Raw genomic sequence first — 26875 nt, 5'->3', positions numbered from 1 at the left:
CTTAACTACAACGCGACTTTACTTGGAGGGGCACATCATTATTAATCCATTCTTAACTACTCAAGAACTCCTTATTCACGTCCAACTAGTCTGTTTACACTAAATAACTATAAAAATATTCTGTCAACATCAACATGAACAGTTTAAACACAAGAGTTTATCAAGGTTGACCTAAGGATGATATGCCCCTCCAAGTAAAGTCATGACATAATTATCCATTAACAGCTCGTGCGTTCATTTGGATACATTTAGCTTAAACTTAAATGTTAATTGATAAATTAAGCAACAGCATGTCCCAGCTGAAAAAAAACAGCTTAAACCAGCCAGGTTATAGAGGGTTTTTTGCCATTTCCAGACTGGTTTCCAGCAATTTCTAACCAGTTCTTAGCTGGCCAGGCTGGAAAATTACCAGCCTAAATCCAGGTTTTAGCACAACATATCTGGTTTTGGCTGGTCTGCCAGCCTGGCTGGGCTGGTGAAGCTAGTTTTAACTGGTCATCTCCCAGCCTGACCAGCTAAGACCAGGCTGGAAATAGCTGGAAACCAGTCTGGAATGGTCCACACCCCCTCTAAAACTATGCTGGTCAAACAGCTAAAACCAGCCTAGGCTGGTTTAAGCTGTAATTTTGGAAGTGGGTATAAATGGAGGTCGGAGCCAGCTCCAAGTGGGCTGTACAAATATGGAGTTTTTATTTATTTAATGTCTTGTACATGACATTGAGTCCAATATTGTGCTTTATGAATGTCTACACCTACCCCAACATTAAACCCAACCCCACAGTAACCTGATGTGTTTTATTAACGTCTACACCATAACCCACTCCAACCCTAAACCCAACCTCACAGCAACCTGTTGTTTTATTAATATCTGCTCCACCCACACCACCTAAACCCAACTGTATTTGCAGTGTAACTCCTCTCACTTAACGTTACAGGTCTCTGGGCAGCAGGATACCTACTTGTTTTTTTTTTTTCAGCAGGGCTACTAACAAATAGGTAGCCATTACACATGAAGTCGTGTTGTAGTTAAAGTTAGCTCATTACCACATGCCTTAACTCATCATTAATTCATAATAATGTTTAGTTTACATATTAATACATCATAATTCATCTACTGTTAGTGTAAAGTGTTACAGACCAAAGTTTGGGCCAGGGTAATATAAGTACGTTAGTAATAATTATATAATTTTATAAATAAACCCTACACAGTCAAGCCTGATTATTTATATCCTAGGGTATTAATAAATTTCGAGTTTTAAATGTATAACACGCAATCCATTAAACGCGGTAATATTTTTTTAACGCAAATTAACCGTTTGATAACATTTGACTCCGTCTTCTTGCCATCATTGCAGACGTAACAGCAAACGCCAGGTTAATGTGACGCCTTAAAGAGACACGACGGCTGTTGTGAAAAATGGCTAGTTTTGTTTTCAAACAGTGGACAAAACCAAAGATGTGTGCACTTAATGTAATGATGAACTGACCTTCCAATTGATGCACAACAAACCGGAGGTATCTTCAGCTCAAACTTAATTTTGCCGATGTTATCAAAGAAAAATGCCAGTGACGAGAAAGCGTCAACCGGTAACGGTTACTGAGGTAAAGTTGGTTTAACATTCGCACTTTCGCAACTTGTGACATGCTCCATTGTTTACTATGGCAACGTTACTTTGAATATTCGGTCTGGAAACACGTATGACATTAGCACTGTTTATTTGGCTGTGAACAATGTGATAGTCATTGGCTGCTAATATGATTCCACTATTTATAATTTGCAAAGAATACTTTTCTGAAACGATACTATAAAGGAGAAAGTCCGAATGTGTGAATATAAAACCAAATTTACCTCAACCAGACGTGTTCGTCAATAGACACTGGATAAGTTTCGCAGATAAAATATGTCAACAAAACATATAATATTTCCAACAACTGCAAAACGAACTGATTCCATCACTACTTGGATATCCACAGACTGAGGACCCATCAACAATGAGTTATCTTCGAGGTGAACTATTGTTATGCATGGACTGTGTACGACACTGGAAAATATTGGAAAAATAAGGTGAGTCTGTTGTTGTGTTTGTGTATATTTTGTATACATATATTACAACTTTTCCCAAGTGAAATGAAGAACCTTTTAAGCTTAATTCAGTTTTTAAGCGCGTTACAGGTGCATTTTTAAAGTTTTTAAGCACTTTACAAGTGTGGAAAATGTACATACGATAGTATGTACATAGTATAGCATTATAACTAGAAAACATTGAATTACGGCCATTTATTCATCCAAATTACTTTTAAATCAAATATTAAATGAGTCATCTTTCATCTTAAATTTATATTTATTTTTATTTCATGCACTGTTCACTCAGGAAGCTTTAATTGTCATGCATTTAGTCTTCTCTCCCTGTTTAAGGCTTTAAGTAAGCAACGGGGACAGAGAAAAAGACACTACAGGCATATGCACAGACTACAAAGTTCTCATATCATGCAAAAGCAAAATGATTAATTTAATTTAAATAGTAAAATATTATTACCTGTTTAGTGACACATTTACAAGCAGTTTCAAGTACTTTAGCCAAAATGTAAGCACTTTTCAAACCTTAAAAACACTAATATATGCGTGTGTAGACAGGGTTCAACGCAAAGGATTTTTTCTACTGGTCCGATCAGGCCAATGGTTTAGATTTTTACTTGCCCGGCCAAAATTTCCACTGGCCCCACCAAAGAAAAAATACAATTTAAACGCTATTTTTTAGCAACATATTTTAAATAATGTGTCAAAAATAATGCCTATAATTATTTAAATGTTAAAAATTATTTAAATAATACTTTTAAAATGTCAATATACGTATAATGAGCAAAATTATGTGTTAACAAAACAAAAAGAGCAGTATGGAAAATGTGAAGGTATTTTATTTCAGTTTGAAATTATTTAACAAAAAGGTGGCCCCAATCGGGCCAGTAATGATCCTGTCTACTGTCCCAAGCATCTCTCACACTGGCCCCGGGCCATCGGGCAGTCCTTATTGTTGAGCCCTGGTAGAGTATGTGTTGTATATGTGTTTTATTTATAAATATATACATAAACTTATTTTATTTATATATATATATATATATATATATATATATATATATATTTAGACCACCTGTGGTTTAATTATTTCAAAACTGCAGCTTGCCAAAACACAAGCTACGCATAATTTATGGCAACTTCTACTATGAACTTTTACTCTACAATAAGAAGACAAAATCTTTTGATGTTGCTTGAGTTATTTGTGTTCACACAGGTCTCATCATTTATCACACACCACTGTCTTCTTCTGTTTGTTTAGCTGCTATTTGCTCTACCTGTGCTTACTACCACCTAACTGGGAGCAAACATGACAAAAGATCATCTCCATGATCTCCACATGTCTCCCCACCCTGCTTCGAGAAGGTAGGCCATCCTGACAGGTGTCAGCATGCCGGTACAGACACTACAAATCTGTAAAAATGAAAAATCCACTGGTAAGTCTCTACCAATTACTGTTGCACAAGAACTCTCCAAGTTTTTTTTTTTTGTTTTTAAAAGGTAAAGGTCAGCTTAGTGTGAGAGGATTTTAAGAGAACTCGTTTCGCTTTGGAGTGGATAATGCGTGTCCTTGAGTCGATAAAATGAGATGCACCTTTTGCTTATCTGTCAGCTTTTCCCAGCCAAAGGGACACGTGACTTTCCCTCCACACATCGGATCAAAGATTGACAAAGGCAGGTTTGTTTATTTAACCAACAGATAGATGTGATAATCACACTCGCGGGTGGTGTATCTAATTCAATTAAATCAAAAATATATAGACATAAGATGCTTGACAAACCTTTGTCATGCTAGATGTCATATTTGACTCTACATTCTGCTCTTAAGAAGCTAGAAAGATAGGAATGTGGATCATCACAAAGATTTTAAGATCAATGAAATGATTTTAAAACCCACATTAGGACTTTATCTACAGTGCAAAGTGTTTCAGAAAGCAATGAATGAGATATATATATCATAGGTAAATAAAATTGGACAATTATGTTAAATATAGTGAATGTAAAAGTATCTTAAAAATCTGTTTTGGAGATTTCAGTATTTCTTTATAGAATTATAAGCCTAAAACAAAAAAAATGTATTTAGAAAATTGTGTTTTTATTTCTAAATTTTATTTATTTATTAGTGTTTGCAGCTTGATAAATTAACCTGCCATTTAGGGACTTTGACAACACCCAAGCATATAACATTATGACAAATTGAATAGATAATCTGTCCTTACAACCTTTTATTTGCGTCAAATAAAATGTGACATAAACCATCAATACTGGAGAACTGATAAATGGAGCCTACTTAGTGTAGTCAAGTAGAGTATCTATAGGTTATGTGTCTGTTATAACAATATAGAAGTGTAATTTTGCTGTACTTGAATACTTAAAAAAATACTGTCTTTCAAAAAAAAAAAAGTTTGTCTTAGCATGAAGCAATAAAAGGTGAGGAGATCACCTGCATGCTTTCTAATCGTGTCTTCTAGCCAATCTTTTAAAGCGCTTTTGTTTTTGAGCATTAGCAAACCTGGTGGGATGACTAACCTTTGGACATGTCAACCTCTTTGTATGGGCAAGAATTGAGAGGACCCGAGTGGAGCCAATTTAAACGGGATCTCTCCCGCAGATACTCGGCAGAACCCTGCGCGGCTTTTTTGATTAACTCTTTTCTATTAACTTCCCGGGCCGATAAGATCTTAATCAGAGCCCTCAAATTATCCGCCTTGACATTTATCAAGTCGAATCATCATGCTCCGAGCGCAGCCCGTCCGTCCGCGGATGGCTATTCTTTTCCAGCACTTTGAATGGAAGTTAATTTGGAGTGCATGATTTATCTCGCCGGGACTAACCACAACGAGCCGTCCACCTTTATTTTGTTTTTCAAAGGGAGCGCATTATTGCAGGGTTGTCCGGTGATTGCATTCGGCAGGGGAGGGTGAATGGAGAATCGGCGTGTCGCCGGGGCCGTGGCGCTGGGGGCTTTTCAGAGCACACTGAAAGGACAGATTAGGCGTCTGACCGCGGGGATGACGGACGGACAGCCGTTATACGTGCTGACAATAGCGTGAATACCTGACGGGATCAGGGTTGCTGTGACTAGTCCTGTTATCCACATTCTCCCACTTTTTTCCCTTTTTCTTCTCGTCTTAACAGGACAAAACCGTTCCAGTTGAGTTAACACTTCCTCCGTTGCGGGTAGGGATATCACACGCCAGGTTGATTCGGTCGGTGAAGCGTAGGACGTGTTGTACAGTCCATTACAATTATAGCATCAGAAAACATTGGAGGTAGTTACTTTATATCATATCACACTGTGAGTGTGTGTGTGTGTGGAGAGCGAGCGTGAGTGAATGCGTAAACCGATCCCCCTTGTATCATCAGGACAGTTGACAGTTGAAATGTTGTTGAAGGCCAAAGTAACTCACAGCTGCTAGCGTTCACACACACCCTGCCAGTAATGTTCTACCTATCACAAGGCATAACAACATCACAAATCGATAGATATCTGAAAATTACAACGGATTTCATTTGATTACATGTACTTAGCGTGCATTTTCAAGGCAGGTTAAGAATGTGCTAAGCCTTGCTGAGACTTCTCTGCTAAGCTAGAAGGTTAGCGCTGGAATCTTGGGCTCAGACCGCTCATTGTCTGCGTGGCTCTAATCACTGTCATAAGGAAAGGATTGCACCAGAGTGCTCTTGCCACTTACCAGAGTCCACTATATGTGTACCCAACACTCAATTTTCTGAAGGTGATCTTTAAAAGGGAAATAAAGAACCATGTCTATTAACAGTGTGCCTTTCTACTCACAAATTCCTCAGAAACTAATCATCTAAAATATCAGAAATATTTCATGTTTAAAAGCAAAACAATTGTAGTATCGGTTTATAGGCAGAACTGCATTGAAAATCTCTTCATTTCATTCTGAAAGTTTCGAACGATGTAGGACTTTTGTAAAATTATTACCATTTTCTCCTTAAAATAGGTGCAAAACATATTCTAGAATCTGTGTCAGGCTAGTTAAATATATTGTCGATGCCATGATAACACACAATATCAGAATTTAGATGCAGTACTCAAGAAATAATTTTGATCGATGTTTGGTTCAAGGTTCAATGGTATGCAGGGCTCGAAATTGCGACTGTTTTTAAGTAAGATTTTGAAGTTTTCACTGAATAATGTTAACCGATGCTGTGCGGTTAGGAGAAATTCAAGCAGAATGCAACTTAGCACCAAAAAATGCCAAACGCAGCGCTCAGAATTTTTTTTTTAAAAGTTGTCATATCAACTTGCTGCAGTAAACAAATCCCGCACTGCTTGCCCCACCTTCAAGCGTTTCTGATTATCCCACTGCTCTAGAACAGAACGCAAATGGATTGGTCAATATCAGCTGTCAATCACTCAGTTCAGATGACAGGGAGCTTCAGCCGTGAAAACATACAGGTCTAGATACAAGAGAATGAAAACAACACTGACAGATTTTGTTTTAGAAACCACCTAAAGTTACAAATAATGATGCATCTTATTAGTGATCATGCGGTGAATGTTAATCTACCATTTACACTAGAGTGGATAAAAAACTTCTAGTGGGTTAAAGTCCACTATGAAAATGACTGAAGCCATTCACCGTAACGCCAGTAAGACAGAGTTTTCAGGTAACAGCGTTTGCCACATCTACACATTTTAAGCACGAGATGTCCTATTGTCATATAATCCTTTATTTAATCGTTACGATGCTGTCAGTTGTGCGACTGTGTTCACCAATGCAAAAGAGCATGAATTCACTGGGATTAAACTATTGCAGCTCATATAGAGACTGTTTTTGCTCTTTAGATGACGTATGTAAATAAAAAGTTATATGTCAATATCATGTGTGCAATATCAGACACCACCTGTGAAAACAACAAAGTTATTATTGTTAACTCAGTTTATCTCAATCACGTCAAGCAGTGCATGTAGGGCCGGTGGGCACATGCAGATTTTTTGTTTGTTATAGTGTTCATTTCAAATGAAATAAATGTTTTAATATAAAACTTGTAGAATCGGTGCTCATAATTGTTGGTGGGTGTGCCAAAATTTTGGCTGGTGCGCCTACATTTTTTGATGTTAGGAGCATTGGTGCTACCCGGAATTTTTTTTAATTTCGAGCCCTGGTATGGTAAAGCTCTCTGGTGTCAGGCTACACCATTCAGACAACTCTCAAATTGCCTCTTGAATGCTGATCTGGAACTAGTCAAAAACCCAAAATAGATCTTATTTTTGGACATCTTTATCTATTCAGAAATAATATGTCCTGGGTGGCAGGTCAAGTGGTTCCGTTTCATGCTCCTTTTCAATGATGCGTTTGAAATGCACTCTTTTCCTCCCCCTCTTTCTTCCATTTGTGACATTCAAGTTAGATGTCTTTTTAAGGAGGGTCAGCTCTCTTAAGAATCAAATGACCCCAAAAAAATCATGAGGATTTTGAGTACAAGCGTGATTTAAAAAAAGGAAAACTTGATGTTTAGCAGTTTTGTCCTAAAACACAATTTATGAACATAACAAAAATAATATAGCTCACTAACTGAGCTGAGAACTTTAACTCATTGTCATTGCGGTCAGCAGAAAGCTGAAAAAGTGTTGAGGTAGCGCCTAAAACATGGCAAGGACACAGTTCACACATCTGCAAGCATTTAGTGAGATGGATTTGGGTATTCTGTCCTGTGTTCCTCTACTGCTCCTCTGACATCTTCGGGAAAGAGAGACAGATGAGGGCAGACACTTGCCAAAGGGGCTTCAATACCTCATGGAGGAAGAATTTCCTCTGACGAAGCTGGGGTTACCTGTCCTGACTTAGAAATAATCCTGTTAAATAAAAGTCAGCTCGCCAAATAAGGAGTAACCTCCAATATTTGGATTAAACCTCCCACATCAAAAAAGACAGAGGTCATCCTGTTGCTATCCGATATCATTTGGAGCAACAAACTAAACATACACCCACTCATTGAGATCTGGTTGCCAGTAAATGTAACTGTTTTAGGGTTTTGACAAAAGAAAGTCAAATGTGGAACATCATGAGATGAAGTTCTTATTACGGGATCCTTTAGGTTCTACTGTCTCAGAAATGAAGGTACAAATTCTGTCACTGAGGCCATACCTTTTAAAAAGGTAAATGTCCTAAATGGTGACTTAAAAGAAAGTAAAAGAAGTTAAGTTTTAGGTACTAATATGTACCTTTGTGGACCGTTTTAGGGACAACATCAACAAAAACACACAACAAAAAATCTTTTAAAAAGGTACCACCCTTAGTGACAGCTTTTGTACCTTTAGTTCTAAGAGAGTACATTGTATTTATTGAGCAACTAACCAACATTTTTGTCTCAATGGAACCATATGTGGTTCTTGATTAGAATAGGACTTTGCTGAACCCAAGGTGCTGCTAGGAACCGTTATTTTCAAGAGAGACCCAATGAATAGTGAATGCGTTTCCATGGCTTTAGAACACAAACTCCTCGCCGAGCCCCGGTCATCACTGAATAAGGCCAGTCAAACATCACCTTGACAGATCTTTCTCCCCTCAGGCCCCAACACCCAAACAAATCAGCCTGCTCCTTTTGTGTGCTCCTGGTGTAACTTCCGCTCCCCACAAAAAACAACGGAGCCAGCATCCGCTCTAGAGGATGCCATGACTGGGCAACAATGGCCTAGTTGCCTCATTGTGATAATTCTTCCCTCTATCCCCCCACCATCTCTGTTTCGTGCTAATTAATTTAATCCTGTAAGCAGGTGTAAGCCTTGCTTGTTAAGGAGCCAAGTCCAGACGGGCCAGAGATGGCGAAAGTGCAGCCCCGGGACTTTGAAAGAAGGGAATTAAAGGAGGGCATAAACAACAACAGCGAGTTGCAAAAACGGCAAGCGGAAAATCCTGTTTAGGGAGCAGGCAGCGGGTGGTAAAGAATAGACTCTCTCTCTCTGCTCCGTGTGCTTTCTTGTTTTGTTCTAGTATGAATCATCAATATCTATCCTTACTCTCCTCCTTCGGTACACAGAAAGGACTTGCTGAAAAATGGGACACCCACTTTCTCTATTCAGACCGGGGCAGTGTCCACAGAAGTTCCTTTTCCCTTGTCTCTTTTGCCTTCTTTCTTTCTTTTGCGGTCTGTTTTAAATGCACACAGAACATGAAGATCCTTCCAGGGCCCTGGTGTGAGGGATCGGTTTTTGGCAGGGAAGCCTGCTGGAGAGCAGATAAAGAGCCGGTGAGAAGGAGCAAAATTTGGCGAGAGGATTTGCTGGAGGACAGATAAAGTGATGCGGCCATGGCCTTTTCATATGTTGCCACCGCTTTGCAAGCCAGCAGTACCATAGACAGATCTCTTTTCCGGCAAGTGACGTGCTTCCCAATGCCTCTTGGCATCGGAGAGGAAGAGGGTCCGGGGAATCGGAGGAAGGACTATACTTTGCTTTCAAAAGGCCAGGCACAGTCAATCAACCACCCTTAACACTGCACCCCCCCCCCCACAAACCCTCCACCCGCCAAGACTATAGTGATCCTCGTCTGCCCAAATGCACATCCTCTTTCAAGTCCCTGAGCTCCACAACAGCCTGATTTGCTCTTTGCCCATTGCTCCTTATTTATTTTTTTCTTCATAAGGTGTCAGCAACACAAGTTCACCAAATACATTCCTTTGGGCTTGTAGCGCAACAAGCTATTGAGCAGAGATAAGCCTCTTTTAGAGGCGAAGGAGAATTTAATTCAGGTTTGAGTGACAGCAGGAAGATTTATCCCCTCGTCAGACAATGCCGTCTTTTCGGGACTTTAATCTCCACCAGACAATGGGCTGTTTTTCGCCCCTCGTCCTGGGCTTTTCCCACGATGCACGCTGATTAGCTCTGGCCGATTGGACACTGGCCATTATCTCTTGTTTTCTGTGAATCGTCTGCATTTGTGAGGAGAATGGAAATGGAGGCGAGGATGGGAAAGGAGAGAGAGAGAGAGAGCAAGCAAATGAGAGAGGATGAGAGGGGAGAAGAAAAAAGTTTTGTGTGCCAAGTTCATCCACTGCTCGGGACGTTCGTATGCAGGAGCACGTCAGGAGATGCTATCATAGCTGAGGGACGATGGAAGGCAAGTCAAGAATAATGAGTAAACTATGAGGAAGGACTAATGAGATGACAGATGTTCAAGTTTCATTTCGCAGTGCACAAAACCAAAGACAAAGTCAAGTCAGTGGCTCAAAGTCAAGTCGTGACCTTTACGGATCAAGTCAATTTTTCATTCTAAAACATTGTCAATTCATGAAGTCTGTACTGAGTCATTAGTCAAGACTTTTTACGTAACAATTTACACAACAATGCCATTTTGGGGGTGATAGGAAAAACCATATTTGTGTTATTCACGAATTTCATGAATGTTTATGCGTATTAAGCGTTTGTTTTATAGTTAAGTATGAGTACTTTACAAAAACAACAATGGCAGATTGAAGCATTGTTATTGTTTCTTACAACCTACTAGCCTGGCTTTCCTAATCCCGTGTTTTTATTCGTTTACGTGCATCCGTGTAAATGGGGATTGTTTTGACAACTCTGTCGTCTGTTGTCAAAAGCACAAAGGAACAACATTTAGTGGAAGCTTTTTAGTATATCTTTGTTGGGTAAACGTACGAGCCAATCAAGTTCCAAGTACTTAACTAAGCAACTTGATGCAGACTTGTGTTACTTTACTTTTAAATTTGATTATGGCGTCATATTAATATGGCACATTCACTTTTAATGAATCAGTGAGTCAAAGTTGGAGAATGAAACCTGTTTTACAAACGTCTGCAGAGACAGGTGTGTAAACCACAGTAAATGATCCTCTCTGTTGATAATCATACACCTGCAGAGCAAACGCTGCCACTGCTTAGCATCATTTATCATCGGAAATTTGGTTGCCAAGAGCCTTCCATTAGCAACCAAATGACTGCCAGCTAAAAGTAGCATTGCTGTTTTGTTTTCATTCAGGTCATCTTCCAGTAGCTGGATAACGGAAGCCATAGATACTGAGTAAATGGTGTTCGACTTTAAACTGAGTACAGCATTTAAACAATTGAGGTAGCCAAACTATATACAAACAAACAAAGAGTCGTGTCGGGTAAATTACTTCAAAAATGTTTGGTTACTTATTCCATCATTAAAATTGTATTTAAATTACTTTTCTAATTACTTTGTCTGAAAAGTAACTTTACTTAACTCCATACTAAAACCCCTAATAAGTCCCATAGACAAAATAAATTAAACTTATTTATTCATTTTCCTTCAGCTTAGTCCCTCATTTATCAGGGAACTATTCCACGTATTGAAACCACCAACTATACCAGCATATGTTTTACACTGCGAATGCCCTATCCATGACTGGGAAACACCCATACGTACTGTTTAACACAGACATTCATACACTACAGCCATATTAGTTTAGTCAATTCAGCTGTACCACATGTCTTTGAACTCTGGGGAAACCGAAGCACGCAGAGGCAACCCACGCGAACACTGGAAGAACATGCAAACTTCACAGAGAAATGCCAACTGACATAGTTGGGACTCGAATCAGCTTCTTGCTGTGAGTCAATAGTGCTAACTACTGAGCCACCGTGTTGCCAAAATTAAACTCTTTTTTTACTCTTTCTATATTTTAGTCAAACATGTTTAGTTTTGTTTAAAAAATTAACACTTTTTAACACATTTTAAACAGTCTATATATCAAAACGCAAAAGAATTGGTAGCATATTTCATACATATATCGACACAAATTTTTGAAAAGATTTCATTGTTTCTTAAGTATGTACAATCGTCAGATATACAGTGGGGGAAATAAGTATTTAACACGTCACCATTTTTCTCAACAAATGTATTTCTGAAGATGCCACTGACTTGAACCTGTCACCAGATGTTGATAACAACCAAAAAAATCCATATATGCTAACAAAACAAAACCAATTATTTTAAATATTAAGTTATACATAATAAAATGAAATGACACAGGAAAAAAAGTATTAAGATGGCAGCTTAAAGATGACGTGTTTGTAGAATGAAGTCACTTGCATTGCTCAGGTGTGATTTCTGGCCCAGACTTTTACAAAGTGTAAAAATCTTGATGGTTTTATGGGTCTCATCTATCAAATCTGAGCTTTATTTTGTATTTTTTATTGAATTCATATCAGGTGATTGGCTGGGCCATTCCACAGCTTGATTTTCTTTCTCTGCAAGCATTTGAGAGTCTCTTTGGCTGTGGTTTGAATCATTGTCTCGCTGAAATGTCCACTCTTGTTTCACTGAAGCAGCTAGTATTAATTTACAATGAGGAAGGGCAGAGGGTTGCTAAAGAATTACAGAGAAATTTCAGCTGCTGTCTGGGCTTTCACTGCCTTTCTACATCTCCCTTTCTTCATGTGTTCAAAATGTTTCCCTATGTCATTTCATTTTATTACACAGAACTTCATTTGGAAATGAATAAGTTTTGTTTCTTTTCATATATATATTTTTGTGGTTGTTACCAACATCCAGGGAAAAGTCAACTGCACCTTTAGAAATATGTTTTCTGAGAAACATTGTAATGTGTTGAATACTTATTTCCCCCAATGTATCTATCCTTTTTCAGTTTAACATTTGAATTAGTATCAAAATACTGTATCTGAATAACAAATATACAATTACCGTCTCACTGTCCTTGTTCTTTATGTTGTCTTGGACTAATTTCTCAATTATTTTTTGTTTTAAAATGTAATTTTTCAGTAAAATATATTTGTATAACAAAAAAATACAATTACTTTGCTTCTTTGAATTGATTTATATAGAACTGTTAAACTTACAGAGAGTATACCTTACAGTATATCTTGCGTAACTGTTATTATATTGGCTAAAATTAAAAGTATTTCCCAAACTTTAATTTTTTTTTAGTCATTTAATTACAGTAACTAGTTAATTTGTAACCCAACAATAAAAGAGAGACCCTCTTTTTGTCTACATTAAGTTATATGTGTCTCTCGTGCCGTTTGGTGGCAGCGACTATCATTGCAAATGCGCTTTTCAAGGTTAACCAAAGCCACCGATGGAAATTAAACTGTTCTATTTGTGTTATGATTTATCTTGGCCCGGGTCGTGCCAAGCATATATGTCATTACTCTTCACATAATATATCTACATTAAATGTATCACCAATCTGGTGGAATATATGCATGATCAATATGGAAAAGGCCTGATCTCAGCCATTGACCGATATTGATCAGAGACCACCAGAATAAGTGACGATATAGATTATGCATAAATGAACGTATAGATTTTGCTATGAATCTTTACTCCAAAGAGATGAAGTGTTTAGATTCACACACTAAGTGATCGACTTGATGAGATACAGACACTTTACACATGTGGCGACGAATAGCATGATGCTCTCCTTGCTTCTTTAAACGTCTCATTTCCTCAGGCAAATACAAGAGAATTTCAAAATCTCATTACATCAAATCACAATAAACCTCTCCTCCTTTATTTCTCTCGTTTGTTTGTCAATTCCCCAAAAATTAGACTCACAAATCTTCACTTCATGGACAGGCCATTTCCTGGTCCTTCACAGCGTCCACAAAACCCAAGCCACATGATGTGCGTCTTCCCAGAGTGCATCGAAGGAAAATAAATATTCCTATAATTACAGAAGAGAAAAAAGACGTGGGCAGATGTCTAACATGACAAACCCCAGATGGATATCTCAGTCTGGGTTGAGTATGCCTTCCAACCGCGCGTCTGCGAAGAGGTCTGCTGCTCTGGAGCATCATGGGCACTTTTGTGTATGCTGAGATGCTATTGTGGGGCACGTCCTAGAAAAAGAGGCGACTTCGTGTAATTTCGTAAAATAAATATTTGCCTCGGCACTTGGCAGCTGTATCTCTGCTGGGTCTCTTCCCGTTTAAAATTGCTAAGAGAAAGCTGCATTGTACATTAGGATCTGTGACGTAGGTTGAGCGCATGTTTTATTCTAAAGGTATTTTCAAGCATTTAATGCAGATCCTTTTATTCCGGTTAAAACTGGCACTAGTTTGTACTAAGTGAGTACTGTTTGTAGAAGATAATACTTAACATGTTGTTCTAAGCCTATTTAAAATACTAAAAAAGTATTCCTTCTACTTCACGATTTCATTTTTAGTCCAGTGTCTTCCTTACTTTTCATATGTAATCAAATTACTAGCCAATGTTTGTTTCTACTACATTTGTTGGAGTGTGCCAAGCTGATATCAAGGAGGTCCAAAAGGTTTGAATACAAGGTTTACATTATTAGATTATTTAGTACGTTCACACACACACACTTTGGACACACTATGGACAATTTAAATTTAATTAAAACTATGATACATTTTTAAAATAAATAATACAAATTAAATAGTGACAAAACTGAAGCCCTACTCATTGGGACTAAAAGTATTTTGGATAAATGTGATCATTCTACAATAGATATTGATAATAGATTGGGTGTCATCTTGGATAGCACACTCATGTTTGAAGGTCACATCAGTAATATTACACATATTGCCAGGGCCGGAGCAAGCTGAACTGGCGCTCTATGCAAACGACAATCACGTCGCCTTCAACCGGAATAATAATGCGTAATATTACTCCACCCTTCTCTCACAACCAATAACACAGCAGTTCTCATCCATGCATTAGTTGCATCACGTCTTGACTACTGTAATGCACTTCTCACTGGGCTTCCTTCCTTCTCCATAAACTCCAACTGGTTCAGAACCATGCAGCTTGTGTCATCTCTAGGACTTCATCTCAGGAGCATGTCACATCACTTCTTTATCAGCTTCACTGGCTTCCGGTAAAGTTTCGTATTGATTATAAAATACTACTTCTTACTTTCAAGGCACTTCATAATCTTGCTCCTCAATATCTCACCGAACTTCCCCATATTTATACCCATTCTCGCACTCTTAGATCAGCCAACTCTTTTCCCTGGTGCCACCTCGCACTCGATTAAGCACAATGATCTTTTATGGCCCGTTTTCACTGAGTGGTACGACACGGTAAGGTACAGTTCAGGTCACCTTTATCAGGTTTGCGTTTCCACTGCCAAAATGGTACCAATGGTTTCGTGAGCATGGTGTACAACAGAACATTTCAGTCAATGTCAATCTCGCTCGAGGAAATGTCAAAGTTAAGCTGTACGGGTTGGTCACATATCATATGAGAAGCACTTCTCTCAAAACACAGAATAAATACTTGTGTATAAATGTTCATCACTGACCTTTCTATGCAAAGCATTTGATTATAACTGCAGATCAATGCGAAATAGCCTACTGTAACGTCTGCGAATATATTAAATAACAAAATAAATGCAACATATATGAACACAAACAGCCCCTTACAGTCTCCGATATGTTACCAACTACAGAGAAACTACACACAGCATACATTTAGTCCTTGTTTGGGTTCAAAAACAGCAGACAACATATAGCTCACAGTAACCTCTCATCTGTATTTTTAATCTTCACCAGCACATGTAACCTCTGTTAGAAAGGAATTCCGAGTTCATAATAGTCCAAAAGGTGATAACACTTAAACATGACAGTTTGTTCATGTTTTAGGTTGCTGAAAGAATCATTTGCTCCTTTGTTGTTTTTCCTTTGTTCCGGCTTCTCCTTTGTTTTTTTATGATTCACTCTCACGTTGGTCCGCTTCGGTAAGGATTAGATGTCAGAAGCACTTCAATAATCACGCGCACGTTGTTATCATCAGCTCAAGAAGTTCATTATTGCAAATATAGACGTGCACGTGAACACACACAAACTTTCTGGAGGAAGTGAAACCGCTTGCAAAAACAGGGCAGATTTTGTTCAACTTGGCTTTGTGGCTGATCATCAAGATGATGACAAGGTCTGTTTGAGCTCAGGTCAACCATGGCTCGTTATTAATATAAATCTCGTCTCAAGAACCATCTTTTTAAGCAGGCTTTCTTTTGACTATATCTTTTATCATGTTATTTTAAACTCACGATGAGTTTGTACCTTTAAAATTTTGTTTGGCAATGTTTTATTAATTGTTTTAATTTGTTCTGATATGGCAGTTGATGCTTGTTAAAGGTGACCTTGGGTGTCCAGAAACACACCATTTATAAATAAAATGAATTATTATTATTATTATTATTATTAATTTAGTTTATTAAATTTTCCTATAGCGCATGTCTTTAGACTGTGGGGGAAATCAGAGCACCCAGGGAGAACATGCAAACTCCTTACAGAAATGCTAAATGACCCAGCCGAGACTCAAACCAGTGTCCTTCTTGTTATGATGCGACAGTTCTAACCACTGAGCCACTGTACCGTCCTAGTTAGGGTCAACTAATGTCAATTAGTTAGTGTCAATGCTAAACTATTGATTAAAAATTTTATAGTGGATATAAACCAATATAGAAAGTGTTCTTCATAGTCCATTTCTTTTAGGTTACTACCTTAAATGTAGTTGCCTTAGTAGACTGTAGACACAATGGCAGCACTGATGGAACAGCCTTAAGTGACCTGATATTCATTTTTCTTAGCTCATATTGTTGTTTGAGGCTGCAGTACAGTGGCGTATTGTCCAGCGACATATTGTCCGTTTGGATGTGCTCTTAAACAGGAAATGATGGGTCATTGTTCCTGCTGCAAATCCCTTCCTGCATTCATACCTGCTCGTAGCCTTCAGATCTATTCAGCTGCCCTACTCACAAAATGTCTTCTACGAGAAAGGGTCAGGAACCCATTAAACACCAGCTTTGATAACAATGACCCCCAGCCATGCTAAGACCCCACTTCCTCCATCTGCCCTTGTGCCGCCTTTACATTCCAGCCATGCATTATTATTTTTTTTGTGCGTGGGTTGTTTATGCCATGTGACATAAAAATGTTCCAAATGATGACACAATCAATATAACATTTAACAAATAATGTATAGTATAATCTGTAGAATCTTTCCCAATACATTTTAAGCAGAGAAAAGGTTTTAGAATTTGAAAATATCGTAAGCAAACACTTTTATTCACCCCAAAATGTCACCTATTTCTGTCATTTACTTACGCTTCACTCGTTCAAAACCTACTTGAGTGTTTTTTTTTTTTTCTTCTATTGAACACAAGAGAAGTTATCTTTAAAAATGATGGTTGGTAGTACCCATTGACTTCTATTTTTTATATAGTGTTTTGTTTTCATAGTAAATTCCTACTTTTGAAATCAATAAGTGAATGTTCATGAAAATTGGTCATGTAAATTGTGAGGTAATTTAATTTTGGGTGAACTACCCCTTTAAGATCTACAAATATAGCCTTCATTACTTGGAAGCCATTTTAATCCTTTTGTATTGTTGGTACAACAATTGTTACATTCGCTGTTAAAAATGGACGAGTTTTGCGGGAACATCTTACCACAGAAGTTTAACAACGAACAACAGGCTAACTACACTGTAAAAAATGTTGGGTTCCACACAATTTCTTCATGTTGTCTCAATACAAATGAATTAAGTTAACTTATAATTACAAATTTAAGTTGATGGAACTTAAAATATTTAAGATGTCCAAAATTCTCAAGATTTGTGCTGTTTTAGCTCATTTTAAATAAGTATTTTGAACAAGCAGCACATTTTTATTATACATATATAATTGTTGTTGGGTGTTGTAGGTTCTCCAGATTAGTATCAATTAGGAGCTTGGTAAAATTTTCATATTCCGATTACTGAGGTCACACTGTAAAAAAAAATGCAGGGTTCAACACAAATCGATTAAGTTAACTTAACACTTTTAACAAATTTATGTGGATTGAACATAAAAAATTAAGTTATCCGAATGAAATCTCAAGAATTGTGTTGTTTCAGCTCATTTTAAATAAGTAGTTTGAACCAGTAAAATTTATATATATACTTTTTTAAGTACATTATTGTGATATGCGATTGTGATTATAAATGGTATCGTGAGTCAACTTGATGGCTTTTTTTTTTTTTTGTGAAATGCACACACAGATAATAATTGGAAATTTAGGATTTCTTGGCTGATTCTGATTTTTAGGTATGACCTGCTGATAGCGATTTAAGAGCTATAGCTATATTAAATTAATAATAATAATAACATGCATACATTTTTCATTAAAATTGAAATATTTGTAAACAGCACATATATGTTTCCTTTACAAATATTATTAGGAATATGCCATACTCTATTCTAAAACATAAAACCACTTAGCCAACATGTATTATAATCTCATCTATAAATCATATAAATATTTAGGCTAATGGTTGTAATTTATAGTAGGCCATTTATTAAGAAAAGAAAAAAATATTACTTCTTCTTCTTATTATTATTATTATTATTAATAATAATTATTATTATTCATTCATTCATTTTCTTTTCGGCTTAGTCTCTTTATTAATCCGGGGTCGCCACAGCGGAATGAACCGCCAACTTATCCAGCACGTTTTTTCGCAGCAGATGCCCTTCCAGCCACAACCCATCTCTGGGAAACTATTATTATTATTATTATTATTAATAATAATAATAAAAATTGTTATCCTAAAAGTAGGATATTGTTTATTTATTGTATATTTTTACTATTTTAAACCACTGCAGGAATGTTCTAGCCAACAGGCCCATGTCATATACAGTAGGCCTACAGATACATTTCCTAATAAATAACCTACTATAAATTAAAACCATTAATGTATGCTATATGCTATATATTTTTGTTTTCACAAGCTTTGGGGACATAACATACATTCCACTTTTAAGTAATAATAACCTATAGCTTTCGTCATGAGCCACTGCTGTGTTTAAAATGGCATAAATGTTTTTAAAGTGCACTACGAATGGAGTGCAATTGTCAAAAAAGGTAGAAAAATAGTTTTGAAATCAAATTAAACCTAATAGAGATGACTTTAATGTCTTTTTAATCATTGCACATTTAAATGTTGGAACATTCGAAAGGAGAAGGGCATGGGGGGACTATGCTTCTAACTACAGCTTTAGAGGTGTAGTTGCAAGTGTACAAGTTTGCGACACAGTTTGCGAATGTTTGTTGGAACGATGGATTTGGGAAACAAAAAATAAGCAAACTAAGTTCGTAATGACGAAACTTGCGACCTTAGTTGGCTAAACGATGGTTTTCAGAAATGCATCCCTAGTCAATTGTGCTGCACTGAATCAATCATCCAAGCAGTCAGTCAGTCAGTCAGTCAGTCATTCAGTCAGTCAATAAAAGTATAATAAGAACTGCTTAACTATTGTTACTCTGAATGACAATTTAGTGAGTATAATTATGATTAGAATCAGTATTTGTTTGCTCAGAAAAAACATATACTCTATCCCCATCAATCTTCAACAGTTCCCTGTTTCATAATCTCTCCATGAACTTTTTCTTAGCTGCACTAGTAATGTCTCAGATGCACGCAGCACGTTTTTTGACTAGAACGGCTCTTTCTGAGGCACTGCTCCCCTTTGGCCGACCATTCGAACCAGTCTAGGTCTTAACAAGTCTGTGCCCATCTTTCCCAGCTATAAAAACAGGCCTTGCTGAAGATGCTTGGAGGATGTGGTTATTATTGCACAGAGGTCCAGGCCAGTTTCAGTAAATGATGCTTCGAACGTAGCCAAAAAGGAATGACTAGGGCTTCTTCTCATCATTTCTCATTTGTGCAGCGCATGAGTCAGCCCTAGTGATATTATTTGTTCCAGAGCAAACACACATACCGTCGCTCTCCTTTATTCTGCTCATTTTATTCTGTTTCTGTCTGTCTCACTCCTCTCCGCACAATACCCGCCTTGAAACGCCGTGATTTCAGGCCAGCCCAAGAGTAAGTAATTCAAAAAACATGCTCATAATTTGCTATGACATGTTTCATTTCTGAACTCAGATCAGATAGCATCTCTATTCTGGGCGTCCTGCGGACAGAAAAGTGGGGATATTTGGGCAAGCTGGAAATGAGTTTTGCATGCTCCAGAAAGGTATTGTGACTGGATGGTATCGATTTGTTTATTTTTCGCTTGCGTCTACAGAGCTCAAATGAGCCATAATCTCTAATGTCGACGTGAAAACGATCTAGCAGCTCATTAAAAGTTCCCTGAAAAAAGGCAAATGACAGATACAGTACTGGGTCATGTTAAAGCACAGCTTGTCCATTCTGCTGGAGATTGAGATGAACAAAAAGTTCAGGAGACGTGGAAAAACAATGTTGTGTCAAACGGGGTCAGGGTCACATTGAAAATCTACATTTCAGCAACAGTGTGCTGCCAACGCAAGCCGCAAATATGAGGATTTTCCCTGACAAGTCAGGCTGAGGGGAAACAAAGCGCTTGGAGAAACAGATATAAGGAGGGTGAGATGTGGGTTTAAGAGCCGGCCAGATACCTGCTGAGCTTTAATTTGGGTGAGAGTTGAGCAAGAAGAAAGACTCAAACGCTAGTTAGACACGTACACACACACGCTTTTAAGTCTGGCTATTCATTGTACTACAAATGAATTAGTAACAAATACAAATAATTACAGAATAAAAACATTTATATTACTTTTATTTTAAAAGGAGTTGAAAAAAACAGTTGAATAATGCCTAATTACTCTAACTTAGTTAACCTAATTACCCTAATTAAGCCTCTAAATTGCACTTTAAGCTACTGCTATTATGCAAAACAACTAGTAAAGTATGTACGGTCAGTAGCTATGTTTCTATCCAAAGATGCAAATTACCTTTATGCGCAAACTAGATTATGATATGTGCAAACAAAGCAGTGTTTCCATCCAACGAGTCAAATCAAACAAAATCGTTACTTCCTGATTATCTGTTGACAAATATCAACAGTAAAAATGGAATTTGCTGCGAAAGGAGAAGCTGCGTGAATCTTTTCTTTGTTTAATAAATTACTTGCACCTCAGAAGGTAATCCTGACACACATAAACGCGCAGTGGTGTTTGAAAGCGTGCAGGACAGGATTGGCTCATCTAGAGGACCGGGAGAATTCCTGGCGGGCCGGTCCGTTTTTTTGGCCGCGAGGGCCGGTGTTCCTAGCCGCTTGCACTCTCAGCAGTCGCACCTTTTTCATTTATTTATTTATTATACCATACTCTCACTCTCTTTTTATTTATTTTCTCGCAGCCTCGTGAGCAAAATGCAGCCTGCAGGTTAATGATGACAGCGACACCTTAGTGAATATAAGAATTCGAGTAATTAATATTAATGAATATTACACCTGCTCAATGAAAATCAGATGATTCACTACATTAATAAATCTGGCTTAATTTGATCAGAAATTTAAAAAGGGGAGAAAAAGTTTAAGCCATCAATAGAAAGTAATTCTGTGGTTAAAAGAGTCTTGAAGGTAAAAGTACAATACTTATTTTTTATTTCAAATAGCACCATTGGGGTTTAGTGGTCAGCTGGTTGCGTTACGATGATGCCGACCCAAGTTTGATCCTCACCTAAATAATAATTATTTTTCATTTTTAGTGTTAAGTCATATAATACTGTTTGGGTTACTTATTTAGATGTAATTTTATTTTTTTTATTTTTTTTTTAAAAGGACTGGATATCTATAAAGAATTTTGCATAGAATATATATTCAGATATTGCAGGAAAGGACATTGTGATATTTAAAAAAAACGTGTTGGAGATTTAGCTACCCTTTAATGTTCTCATATTTCAAATTCATTTAGAATCAATTTGGTGGTGAAACTCAGCACCACAAAGCTGCTATTATAGACAACCATAAATTTAATGCATTTAAAAAAAAAAAAAAAAAAAATAGCTGCTCAAATGATATTGATGAGCAATTTTCAAACTAACCACAAATAAAACGTGGTACGTCAACAAATTATGGAAAGCGTTGTGTGCTTATTTATTTGAAACAACAAACATAGTAGTATTACGCCTGTTTCACACCGCAAGCGTCAGCGGCGCATGAGCAGAGCGTGCGCAGAGCGTATGTCGAGCAGTAGCAGCACGCAGGCGTTTGCCTTTCACACCAGCTGCGTCTGCAGCGCGCAGCTCTTCGGCAGCTGCTGCAGAGATCAACCTATTTCTGTCTATTCTACCTAGTTACTTATGTCTCTATATACAAATACACTTTTTAAACTTTTCATCTGCACCAAAGCCCCTCCTATGCTGTTTCTTTAACCTGCAAATGTTTATTTTACAAATTTTTTAGATCAAATAGTACTGTATGCTTCTCAAGCTAACTTATATGAGAAGTGTCTACAGTCAGAAGACAATCGCCTGTGATATCATGTCATTTGTTTTTTGATTATCAGGTTGCTGTAGACCTAGTTATAATAATATTTATACAATATACTTATAATGATATTTATGCATGATCTAACTAGTGTTACTTTCTCCGCTTCAGTGATGTCCAGCGGCAGAATAACAGCTCGTTAATTCATGCTCGTGCAGAGGATGAGACGGACAAAAGTAACCAATGCATGACTTTCTTTTACTTATTTTCATGTTGTCAGATTCACAATGCAAACAGCTCCCGGTAGGAATAACTCGAGTGAACATAAAACAAAGCCGATTAAAACTTTCTTCCTTTGCTCAGCTGCACAGAACACAGCAAGTTAACATAATCCAGCATGCGTGTCGAACTACACTACCCACAATACACTTCGCTATGGACTACAAATTCCGTAAATATTCTATTTCCCCTCTCCTACAACACTAGTGTGCAACTTAAGCAAAACTGATACTAAAATTGTTTTACATTTGGTTTTGTAGTTCGGGCCTAAATAAATGTTTGTTGCCGTTTTAAGTTCATTTGAACGACTATATATAAACCATTTGACATTATTAACGCATTTATTGGGTAAAATTGCTACTTTTTACTGTCATTCAATGTGGTTTGGTCATTATCAATGCACTGTCACATTAATTGAGCGTGAGCAGCGCATCAACAATAGACCCAGCGCCGAAACTATCGCTGCCCTGCTGCTTCGGCGACACTCACGCCTCGCTCTGACGCGCTGCTGCTGTGTGCGTTATGAAAGCTCTAATCTGTTAACATGGACACACGCGCTGCTCACGTGCCGCTGACGATTGCGGTGTGAAACAGGCGTTAGTAACAGTAATTAATAATAGTAACGTTAATAGTCCCTCGGTTTCTCTTGTGAACACACTTGGTGTACCTCGCGCGTTCGGTCTCTGCTTTCGCTTGGATTTTGTCCAGTCTGGTGCCTCATACAGGACGCATCTTTCCTACGGTGGTTGGTTGACATCCACCAATTCCACAATCTTTTGCCACTGTAAACAGGAAGATGTGGGCTAGACTGCAGCCAAAGTTAATTAACTTACCCAGCAACGGACAAACGCATCATATTGGAACGATAATGGAGTTACTATATTTTAAAAGTAATGCGTCATAGTATTAGTTACTGTCAAAAGTAATGCCGTTACAGTAGCGCATTACTAGTAAAGTGTTATTGCCCAACACTGTTGTACTGTCATCATGACAAAGAGAAAAAGAACTATACAAGGTCTAAGAAATTAGTTAATAAAATGATTGTTGGTATTTAAAAGTGTAAAACTCTCTATTAAGTATTCAAATTTAAGCTTAAGTCGTTAACTTTCTATTCATCCGGAAAAAAAAAAAGCAGAAAATATTAAGCAGCAAACAATGTTTTCAACAATAAAATCAAGACTCGTTCTTAATAAGTGATCGTCAACCATAAAAATAATAATTTAGCACTTGAATATTAGTATGATTTCTGAATCATCTGACATTGAAGATTGGTATAATCTCTGCTGAAGAATAAATTACATTTAATATGTGTAATAAAAATCCATATCTTCTTATTTTTACACACTGGAAAAAATATGGAAAACAAATTTCCACACTGGAAAAAAAATCCTTCTTATTTTTACACACTGGAAAAAATGTATAATTTAAGGAATGCATTATTTATAGTATTCACAACAAGATTTTCCCTTCGAGGACATTCTCAAAAAGCAGTTTTGGCTTACTTCTAGGGACGTTTTGCTGCAGTTTTATCCCTAAAGTATGGCTAGGTCAGAAACACACTCTCCCACACTAGGGAAATCTCTCTCTGCCCTTCAGTTGCCTTCCAGCACCTTTAGTAAGGCCCATTACCTCTGTAACCCCCGTCCCCATATAGGTCCCCAAAGCCAGTCTTACCACCTCGAGCCAAAAATCTAAAGTGACCCCACAAACAACAAACCTGTTCTTAAAGCACAATGTCAAACTATTGCCAAAAAACCCAATTGTGTCGCCTTTACACATTTGACAGCATTGTGGAAACTCTTTTTCACCAAGTCTTTAAATACAGTTCGTTTTCTCCATATTAGCACGAAGCTAGCTGTTTCCTCCCTAGGCACAGAAAGACAGATGCTATCAAACAATTAGGCAAATTCTCTTCTGAAAGCTGTCTGTGAGCTGAGAAACCCCCTCCCAAAAACAAACCCTGGAAGAAAAGGGGCATTCCTCCGAGCCCTAGAGAAAGCCCTCACAAATCAACAGCGGTAAACGGGTGATAATTGCTCTCGTAGCTTCAACAGCTGTACAAGCTGATGTGCTCACGGGAGGAAGAATAGCTCCTTTCAGACGGACTCACACCACTTTCACTCCTCTAACTACCGGAGGAACATCCTCACCCTGAATGTCCAGTAGTGTTCACTTTGACAGCAAAATTTGATTCAGTTTTAGTCTTACATTTAGGCATGTAGCAGACGCCTTTGTGTTAAGCAACTTAAACTGAGGAGGCATTGAGCGATTCAACAAGAAGAGGCAATATACACAAGAAGTGCTAATTATACAAAGGAACTGTTAGTGCTCAGAGAATTAAGTGCTAGTGTAAGGTTGAATGTTTTTTTTTAAATAGAGAGAGAAGAGCATCACGGTGGCATAGTGGGTAGCACTGTCACCTTAAAGCAAGAAGGTTAGTGGTTCAAGCCCCGGCTAGGCCAGTTGGCGTTTTTGTGTGGAGTTTGCATTTTCTCTACATGTTCGCTTGTGTTTCCTCTAGGTGCTCCAGTTTCCCCCACAGTCCAAAGACATTCACTGTAGGTGAATTCAATAAGCTAAATTGGCCATAGTGTATGGGTGTTTTCCAGTATTGAGTTGCGGCTGGAAGGACATCCTCTGCGTAAAACATGCTTTTTTGATTCATTCCGTTTTGGCAATCCCTGATTAAGGAACTACACCAAAAAAGAAAAAAATTAATCAATGAATGAATTGAGAGAGAAGAGTGCTTCTACGGGTGGTTTGTCAAGCCCACTCACCTATGATAGACACACTCAGTTTGGGGTTGTCGCGTGGTAAGGTGGGAGAGATCGCAGATTAGATGAGTTTTTAGTTGTCCTTTGAGGATCATTCCACCGGTGTGGAACAATGAAAGAAAAAGTTCTGGAAAGTGACTTGTAGTCTCTCTGCTTAGTTTTTAGTCTTAGGGTGCTTTCACACCTGGAGATTTTTTTCGGAACCTGTTTCATTTGCCCAGTTAGCGCGGTTTGTTTGGCATATGTGAATCCAGCAGTCACGATTGGATTTGCACAAAATTAATCGGTCCGAGATCGCATGAATGAGGTGATCTCGGCTTGATTGAAACAAACTCTGGAGCAGATCGATTGTAGTAAGAAAGCAAAATGAACTAACAAACCTGGCTATGTCAGAGTCTATTATGGTTATTTAATAGCCATATATATGCTATATGAAGAGAGAACGATGAGTAAGATGGGATGCCATCATTCCTACTAGTAAATGTGCATGTCTTTTCAGAAATATATTACAGAGGGCTGTTTATTCATTCGAAAAATTGACCGAAATTACCATCTGATAACTAATTTTAATCTTGTAATATGTTGTATTAGGCCTGTTGTTTTGTTCATTGACATCTTAAAAAGCACTGACATCTTAAAAAGAAAGATCAACATTATTCTGCTTCTAGCCAATGTTTTTTTATAGATTGATTGATTCAATAGATCAAAACTTGACAACTGAAATGACATGTATGAGAAAGTCTGTCCTGGATTTTTATTTGGTGACGATGTCTGTGGGTGTCAAAATGAAAGTGCACCTTTTGACTTATAATATATATATTATTGCTTATCATCACAAATTAAAATAAGAACGTATAACATGGGACTATAATAATAAATAAATATAACTATTATATATATATAACTATAATATGAATAAACCCTGAAACTTTGACCAATGTGAGGAGAGTTTACTTGCACATGACTTGTTTGAACAATTTGGGTCTGTTTAGAAACTGTAAAAGCGAACTGCACTAGGAAAAAAATAAATATTGTAATAATGTTATTCTCTGTTTACAAACAAAACGATCGATCTACAGGTGTGAAAGCACCTAAATCTTTAGACTGAAATGGTATGTACTTCAGGTCATATTTTAAGCTCCTGAATTCGTTTTTAAATGGAATACTATTTTAGTCGACTAAATCTACTCCAGATTTAGCTGACTAAAAAATAACCAGGGGTGCATTCCCTAAACAAGGATGTAACTCGTGGCTGAACTACCATAGTATAAAGCATCTTTCTGGAAATAAATTAGTGATGCAGCGTTCCCCAAACTCTGTCAGAGATGTGAAATGTTGTTGAAGAATAATATAACCAAGATTATTTAACCCTGATGTCCAATCTTTTCCTTACTTTTTACATTTTTCACACTATTCCCTTTAAAAACAGTGAGCCAGAGGTCTGTTGAAAGTCAAGTAACTTTCCAGAGGTCGTGTAATTCAAGACCACTGGCCTGAGGGTTGCGTCCCAGGTCAAATGCAAGCGTGGCAAAATTGGATTTGTCTTTACCTGCCTCTTCACTCCAATGAAAAGG

General features: G+C 37.5%; 1 protein-coding gene and 1 long non-coding RNA gene across 39 annotated transcripts in view; one reads left to right on the top strand and one right to left on the bottom strand.

The window, feature by feature from the left end:
* Positions 1 to 26875, bottom strand: part of prdm16 (PR domain containing 16) — a 476324-nt gene that overhangs the window by 411473 nt on the left and 37976 nt on the right. For 16 of the 38 annotated variants that reach the window (XM_073911183.1, XM_073911185.1, XM_073911172.1 and 13 more), the window contains exon 1: positions 1488 to 1624. The exons of the other annotated variants lie outside the window; for them this stretch is intronic. The gene's annotated coding sequence lies outside the window, so the exon portion shown is untranslated. Of the gene's footprint in view, positions 1 to 1487; positions 1625 to 26875 lie in introns of those variants that run through there. 38 annotated transcript variants of the gene reach the window in all.
* Positions 1373 to 26875, top strand: LOC141375930 (uncharacterized). The gene is made up of 4 exons (XR_012384764.1): positions 1373 to 1515; positions 1975 to 2065; positions 3336 to 3439; positions 26731 to 26875. It is a non-coding gene; the product is annotated as an uncharacterized lncRNA (long non-coding RNA).

This window comes from Danio rerio, chromosome 8, assembly GCF_049306965.1.
Source record: "Danio rerio strain Tuebingen ecotype United States chromosome 8, GRCz12tu, whole genome shotgun sequence".
Classification (NCBI taxonomy): domain Eukaryota; kingdom Metazoa; phylum Chordata; class Actinopteri; order Cypriniformes; family Danionidae; genus Danio; species Danio rerio.
Note: the sequence above shows the minus strand (reverse complement) of the source record. Positions and strands in the feature narration are given on the sequence as shown.